The 7598-nt window shown below is 48.7% G+C and overlaps 1 long non-coding RNA gene across 1 annotated transcript; it reads right to left on the bottom strand.

Moving 5' to 3' along the window:
* Positions 1 to 4479: 4479 nt before the first annotated feature.
* Positions 4480 to 6235, bottom strand: LOC120646200. The gene is made up of 3 exons (XR_005664309.1): positions 5849 to 6235; positions 4918 to 4963; positions 4480 to 4848 (listed from the first exon to the last, which is right to left on the bottom strand). It is a non-coding gene; the product is annotated as an uncharacterized LOC120646200 (long non-coding RNA).
* Positions 6236 to 7598: the final 1363 nt, after the last annotated feature.

Genomic DNA, 7598 nt, shown 5'->3' with positions numbered 1-7598 from the left:
GGTGGAACCCGCCTGAGGCCAGCAGCAATCACACCGCGATCCTCCAGATCCTTCGGCATCATTCGTGTCATCTTCGTAGAGCCAAGAAAGGAAGTGGGCGGAGCCTTGTCTTTCTTGGGGGCCATCGCTGGCTTCGGCGCTCGATGTCAAGTGATGGCTGTAGGGCAAGTGTGAAGAAGCAAAGGTTTTCAGCGAAGGCTTTTCTACGAAAACGCAAGCGCTGAAAGGAGAACGTGACCGTCACCGCCCACGCGCACCCTCACCTTTATAGGGGTGGGGGGGATGTGCAAATACCTTTTTGCCCTTCCTGAAAAAAAATGATGAGGGCGCGCGGAGGGGCGACAACGTCAATTAACTACTCCTCCGCGCCGTCCAAGACAACGCCTCGGTTACCCCGCCAATATTAATTTTCCGCCATATCTTAATAATTGTGTTAAATGTGTATCGATTCAAGCATAGCGACGGACAGGCGGAACTCCTACAGACATGACTCGACCCTCGCCCGAACGTGAGGCAATCGGACGAGGACCGAAGGGTGGCGCTTCGGGCTTAGACACGCCAGTTCGGGTCGAGGTCGAAGGTCTTCTAAGGAAGGACCACGGCCTCGAGGGGCTACTGTTGGGAATGCCACCTTCGGTCAGTGTGCCGAAGGCCTCGCTCCCGGGGAACTGGTCGAGACAAGCGTGGACGAAGGCGACGAAGGCCTCGGGCGATCGGGCCTTCGTCGAGGAAGCGAAGGGCCAACAAGAGAAGCGAAGCGAAGGCCCTGACTGCTTCGTTGACGGGGCGAAGTCTTTGGGGCCGTCAGGACGAAGGAGTCAGGGGCGCCAACAAAGCCCGGAACGGGCCGAAGGCTCGGGCTTCGGCAGAAGCGTCGAAGGCCAGAGCCACCGGACGATGACGTCGGCGACCGGGCCCGCAGCGTGTCCGAGTGGGAGCTGTAACCCACCAACAGATGTAAAAATATGGGCCTGCCTCGAGAATATTTTTGGAATCTAGTCGTTGGAGGGCATTACGGTGTAATTTGAGGGGCGGTAGATGAACCGTCGCCTATAAATACCTTTGTAACAGTCATTGATGGGACATTGAATACAAAAAGAGAGAATTCCGGGCGACTGTCCGAAGACCATCTTTGTTTCCCGTGGGTGCAACATCTTCTCATCGCGTTCGTTATCCGACTGTTGTAGTGTTCGTCCTCTTCGGAAGTACTCTCCGTCAACACGCAAACAGATCGTCTCCCCTGCCTCTCGCCGCCGCCTGAGGGAAAGAAGACAAGGAGCGCCTCGCGGGATCTCCCGGCCAGCCGCTTGCACTGTGAAGACCACGAGCCCCTCGTGAATGGTGGGAGCCAGCGCGACATCAGCTGCCTCGGAGCCGCAGCCGGAGGAGTCCTCTTTTTCCGCGGCTTCAGGTTATGCATGCAGGACTGGTACCCGATGCATTGGCCCTGACGCGTGAACCGTGCCCCCTCCGGCGACGATTCCACATGTGATTCTTCGATCATATTTTGTTTCTTGAGAGCGTACACATTTGGATTCGAGATTTGTTTCTCCCCTTCAGAGAAGGAGATGCAATTTTGGTTGGTTAGTTGATTGGTAGTTTAGGTGATTGATTGTTGACCGTCCATGGCTAGAGCTGGGACTTGGGCCGTGCCGTGCCAGCCCGGTCCGGCCCTTTCGTGCCTTGTGCCGTGTCGGATCTAGATTTCTAGGTACGGTCGGCATATCGTACCGTGTCATGCTGGTATGATAAGTCTTTTATCAAGCCCAAACATAGCCCACGGCACGCCGGGCACGTCTTCGTGCCGTGCCGTGCCGGCCCAAGCATGACCCTCCAGATACTTGCAATTGGATTCTATATACATCGATGGAGAAATATTATTATTGTAATTAGAAAGCATATAAACTATGGATGATAGGAAAATTACGTGTTTTTTTGAATGAATATGAATATTTTCTTTCATGATTGTTATTAATTGGAGTAGAAAGGAAGATTAACTACTATCGTAGAACAGGCTACATCATGCTGTGCCGGCCCAAGCACGGTCCAAAATGCGGGTCGTGCCATATAGCCCATCGTGTTGAGATCCTAGGCACGGCACGATCCTTGTGTCTGTGTCATGTCAGCACGACCCAAAATATTTCATGCCGTGCCGTGCTTTGGGTCGTGCCAAATGACTGTGCCACGGTCCATGGCTGTCGTGGTGCCGTCGACGCTGCCAATGAAGCAAATTCTATTTTTCCAGCGACACAGATTATGTTGTTTCAACTATAATTTTCTGATGCGAACTGATCATAGATCAGTTGGTTAGGTCCCTTGTGGTGGAATATATCCACCCGGGTTCGTTATGCGCTAAGTGGTAAGCGACGTTTTCGTCGACAACGAGGCACCAATGGTGACTTTGGGAATCTCCAGATCTGCTGGTCCAGTCCTTTGGAGGTGCTCATAGGGGTAGTGTTTGCGTACGTGTGTTCATAGGGATGAGTGTGCGTGCGTGTTGTGAGCGTCTGTGTTGTACTGTACTAAAAAAACTATAATTTTCTGATGTTGCAATTGACATTTCGCGATGTTGCAACCATGATAAAGAATTCTTTTTTAATTAATATGAGATGTTGTACCAGTGGTTCTTTCATGTTGCAATTATAATTTTTTTATGTTGCAACTGTGATTTTTGGATTTTCTTTAATGATAGTGATGAGTTTTAAACCATGATTGTGATGTTGCGACTGTGTTTTTGTGGTGTTGTAGTTGTGATTTTGTTATGTTGCAATTATGGTTTTTTTAATATTGCAACTGATTTATTATTTCTCTCGAACGTTTCATGCAACATACGACACGTGTTGGAGTGGGGATTTTTTTTGGCATCCGACCGTCCGATGCTGGCGCACGGATCGGACGTCCGGGCGCTAGTAGTTTCATATCTCTAAAAGATGAAAATTGATCGTGCGATCGGGCCAAAATCGAGCGCAGATCAGCTACGTCTACAGCTTCCATTGGTCACCAGCTAAAACTCTTTCGTTGGTAGATATAAATCTCTAGACTTCCTGATCCCACCGCGCATTAAGAGGTGTCGCACGATTCCACAAATCTCAAAAACTCTTCACCATCCGAAGACCGCAACTGTAGCACAGCGCTTCCCCATCGTCTTGAACTCGCACAGGAACTCTTTTCTGCACAGGACAGCTCCATCTAATATGCAGGGGCGAGAAAAAAAATACGGTAATGCTTCGCTACAGGCGCTCGGCGCAGTTAGGCGTGTTTGGTTTACGGCCATTGGTCGCCACGCCACGGCGTGGCTCGCCACAGGTTCGTGGCGGCTGTTTCCTCCGCCTCAAAAAACACTGTTCCGCGGGCGAAAGTACTTTGCATGTGGCAATGAATGGCTTCCAACCAAACATCTTCTACGTGGCTGCATGCCATCCACATCTGCTCAGCAGATATTTTTCCGGACATCTCAACACCACTTGCTCCTCTCTCAACACAGCAGAGCCGCGTGCGGCGGCAGGGAGGTGCGTGTGCGGCGGCAGTGGTGAGAAGATGGTCTACGCGAGGTGCAAGGAGGCACGACCGCCGGCACCGCCCTTGGTCCTAGGAGTGCCGGGCTGGGTACTTGCTGTGGTGCGGATGGGATGCTTTGGGGCTCCGGCGAAAGCCTTTGCCTGTAGGTGGCGATGGCGGCGGCGCCCTAGGGCGTTGTTTTCTTCGTTGGGGGCGTCATCTTGAAGCTCCATCCCTGCGGAACGGGGTTCTCTAGGTGAAAACCCTGTCCAGTTTTCTGGACGAGCGACGGCGGCGCCACAGGCGTCGTCCACTCCTTGGAGGCGTCATCTCTTGAGACCCAACTCGACTTTGGCATTACTGGTGACGACGGTTCAAGGGATGTCTCTTTCGACGGCGGTGCAAAGCGGCATAGTGCAGGTTGGCGAGCTTCATGGTGGGAGCGAGGAGGTTGGGTCGGGAGAGTATGTTTGTTGGGCCAATCCTAGGGCTGGGCGGGCCTCTATTCAGCTGAGTAGCGCCACATGCTTAGGCGTGACTCAACCTTGCCACGTCAGCTGCGCGGGGGCTCAGGTGTCAACGTGGCACCTTGGTCGCGTCGTAGCATGTGGTGCGACCCTTTAGGGAGTCACATCACGAGTTGTGGCGTGACCAAAAGGGTTACTTAGAAATTTAGATCGACACGGGTTATTATTAAAATATTATATTAAAAAGATTAAAATAAAAAAAGGGAAGGACGGTGGTATTCTCCAGATTGGGACCACTGTGGAGTGAGTGGATTGGCTGGTAGTGGTTTCATGGACCATGGTTTGGGCTCCCGCGGTGGCACTGGGCTGGGGGCATGACGACTTCGATTATGGGCTCGTCAAAGTAAAAGGGCTTTAATTGGGCCGAGATGTGTCACGCATTCGGCTTTGGGCTGGGATTGCGGATGGGCTTCGATTACACGGGCTCATCAGAACAAAATACCGTGAACATATATGAAAAGTCTTCCGAAAAAGCACGGTTTATTTTATAATGTTCAAGCACTATAGGAACCAAGGACATATACAGTTAATCGTACATCACAGTTGAGGGGTCAGGGGTGTGCCTCCAGGAGCACAATTGTTACATGACTAAGATGATGCCATGATCCACCTCACAGGAATTTCATCAGCTAAAAACTGGACTGTTCAGTTACCATGTTACAGATCCAGCAAAATAAAGAAGAGGCTACAGGCCAAAGGAACACTGCAAGCAGCTTCGGAGCCACCAGCAATTCCTCCATGAAACATAATCATGCAAACATTGACGTCTCTGCAGCAACCTCCTTACAACTTTCAGTGGATCTGCAATATTAGATAAAGGATGCTGCACCAAAACAACCAGGTCAAGTTTATATTAGGTTGAGTTAATTTGATAACAATTTCATGATCTTACTTATTGACACCGCAAGAGACAGCTCCATTCAGCTTCCAGGTCATTCCTGCAATTTCAACATTGATGATCACTGTGACCTTTTTTGTTATTGACCCTAAGGCCAGTAGCATGTAAAAGACATATTACCAAAGATCAGTCAGATCAACAAGACAACAAGTGCCTAGTCAGTCAATGCTATGGCAGAGTAAGCATTGCTTAGAAGCCTTTCCACTCTTTCTATTAAAAGCTTATGCATTTACGTTATATGGCAGAAACAATTAAAAAAACGCCGCACCGTCATTTCGAAGTGCCAAGTTCAAGGCAAAATGAGCCAAGCTATGCTCTATTTACATAAACTGAGTTCCTTTGCACAGAAAAATCAGTACGCTGAGGCTTGCTACTCTCTATTTTCCTTCACATACAAAATGTAAAAATATATGATACTCAGATAACATGGCCAGTCCTTATTGACCCTTATCCCATAAGATTTTGACTGAGCTAAAATCTAATATCTTACAGGACCATTAATAAGGACTCTTGTTTTGTCCAGTTCTCACAACCTTTTTACGTTACATCCAGCTAGTCCCCTTTGATCTTCTGCAACTAAATTATAACGAATGAGATAATTATTTCACAGCATAACAAACCACATAAGACTGTAGAATTTAGGCTGCTACACTGACACGACGCAGAAAGCAACCTATTCTTTCTTTTTCTTTCGCATCACAACAAACATCATAAATTACACATACTGTATTTTGTGAAATAAGCATACGCAGCATTTTTTTCAATGTTCCAGATGATGTTAACGATAAGGAAGAAAACAAAGCATTTGGTTCGTCGCTTGACCCGTTTTGTCGAACACGTTGAGCGCGCTATGTATGGTAGCAGCTTGCTCTAAAAGAAAGATAATGTATGGTAACAGGTGGTGGTAGGAACGCGTCTGGCATACCTTGACGTGGTACCAAGAGGAGCTGGAGATGGTGAGCGGTCCGTGCTCCATGGTGAGCTCGAAAATAACGAGCTCGTGGAGTGCGTCTGCTCCAGTCCGGCACCTCGACGGGCCCATCTTCGAATCTCCCTTCCTCACTGCCAGGGGCGGAGCTGGGCCAATTTGACGCCTAGGGCCGCTAATGGGCCAATCGGGGCTAGCTGCGCCTATTCCTTTGGTCTACAGTAGCTACAGTATGCAAAATACCAGCCCACGCCTAGGGCCAGGGCCCTAGTTGCCCTAGGCTTCCCTCCACCACTGCTCACTGCCCACCATGCCGCCGTCGTGAGAATCGGCGGCTTTCCAGCTTGTGCCACCCTCTTCTGGTATCCTTGCCTACCAGGGCGAGGGCAGCCACCACCGCCGTCGGCGGAAGGGAGGATGGAAACGCTAGAGAGCGAGAATAGCTAGCACAAACAGGAGAAAAGATCATCTTGTAAAGTTATAGGGTGTTTTATGTAAAAAAATCATAATCACGATCCGAATTAGGGAGTTTTGTGTAAAAATTCGGACGATCAAAAAAATCGCGATCCATTTCAGGGTATTTATTATTAAAATTTTGGATAGTTAGGGGGTTTTGTGTAAATATATGGATCCGAGTTACGGAGCTTTCTGGAAAAGGAAAAAGTCCATTTTTAGCCATCCAACTATTACCCGAGGTTGATTTTGGCCATACAACTTCAAAACCGGGTATCCTTGACCATCGAACTATCAAAGTCGTTCACATTTTTGGGTAGGAGGCGGACCCCGACGCGGGCAGGGTAGGAGGAGAAGGCGGGAGCGGTGACGCGTGTCCACGCGTTCTACCGCCGCTCTTTCTCGTACGCCGTGGGTCGTCTTTCCTCCTCCGAACTATGCCGAACGAACGGAGCAATGGCATGACGACTATAATGGTACCGTTCCGAATTCCAGTGGAAGCAGGCGATGGCGAGGCACGAGGGGCCAGCTAACAGGTCACCGGAGCAACACTGTGATGACTGGTGTTAGCGAGGAACAACTCCTACTCACTCCGGGTCACTTGCCACAGTATCAACTTCCCTCGAAGCCAAAGCCATCTAAAATGTTAATAGTTTCTGACAGGAATCTTCCTGCCCAAGTGCAAGAACACAGCATCTCACATCGTATGACAGTTCACAGGTCCTTTGCTAGTGTACCAGTTCAAGAAAATCTAAAACAAGTTCTTGGAAACAAAAGAAAACCCAAAAAAGAAGGAAGATGGAAAACTACTGGACGGCTTCCAACAATATTGAGTAAAGCCTATACAGACTTCCTACAGCAATTCCTCTCCTTGGTACCTAGCGTGCCAATGTTCCGTTTAATGATCTCGATCACATGCATGAAATCCAAGCCAACTGCTCTAAAACATTTTCGCCAAGTTCTTCTTTTCAAAATATTCAAAACATATATTGTCTGAATTTCTCCTCATGGGCCTGGATTTTACTTCCTTCAATGCCTGTGCCTCCAGTTTCTGATATTTTCCGAGGGATTACGAGGCACGAGAGAATCTATCCGTGACCAAGCTGCCATTTTGTGCCAAATATGTTTTGAAGAGTTACAGTTGACGATAAAAAGTGATAACGAAACTGGCGGGTTAGCAATTTGTCCATTATGAAAACTTTGTACCAAAGGAGCAACCAAGTGAAGAATTTGCATTTCATCTGAACTTTCACTCCAATTTTGATCTGAATTGGAAAATGATATGCTAGGCTGA

Source organism: Panicum virgatum, chromosome 8K, assembly GCF_016808335.1.
Source record: "Panicum virgatum strain AP13 chromosome 8K, P.virgatum_v5, whole genome shotgun sequence".
NCBI lineage: Eukaryota > Viridiplantae > Streptophyta > Magnoliopsida > Poales > Poaceae > Panicum > Panicum virgatum.
The sequence above is the reverse complement of the archived record's forward strand: the minus strand, read 5'-3'. Positions and strand labels throughout refer to the sequence as shown.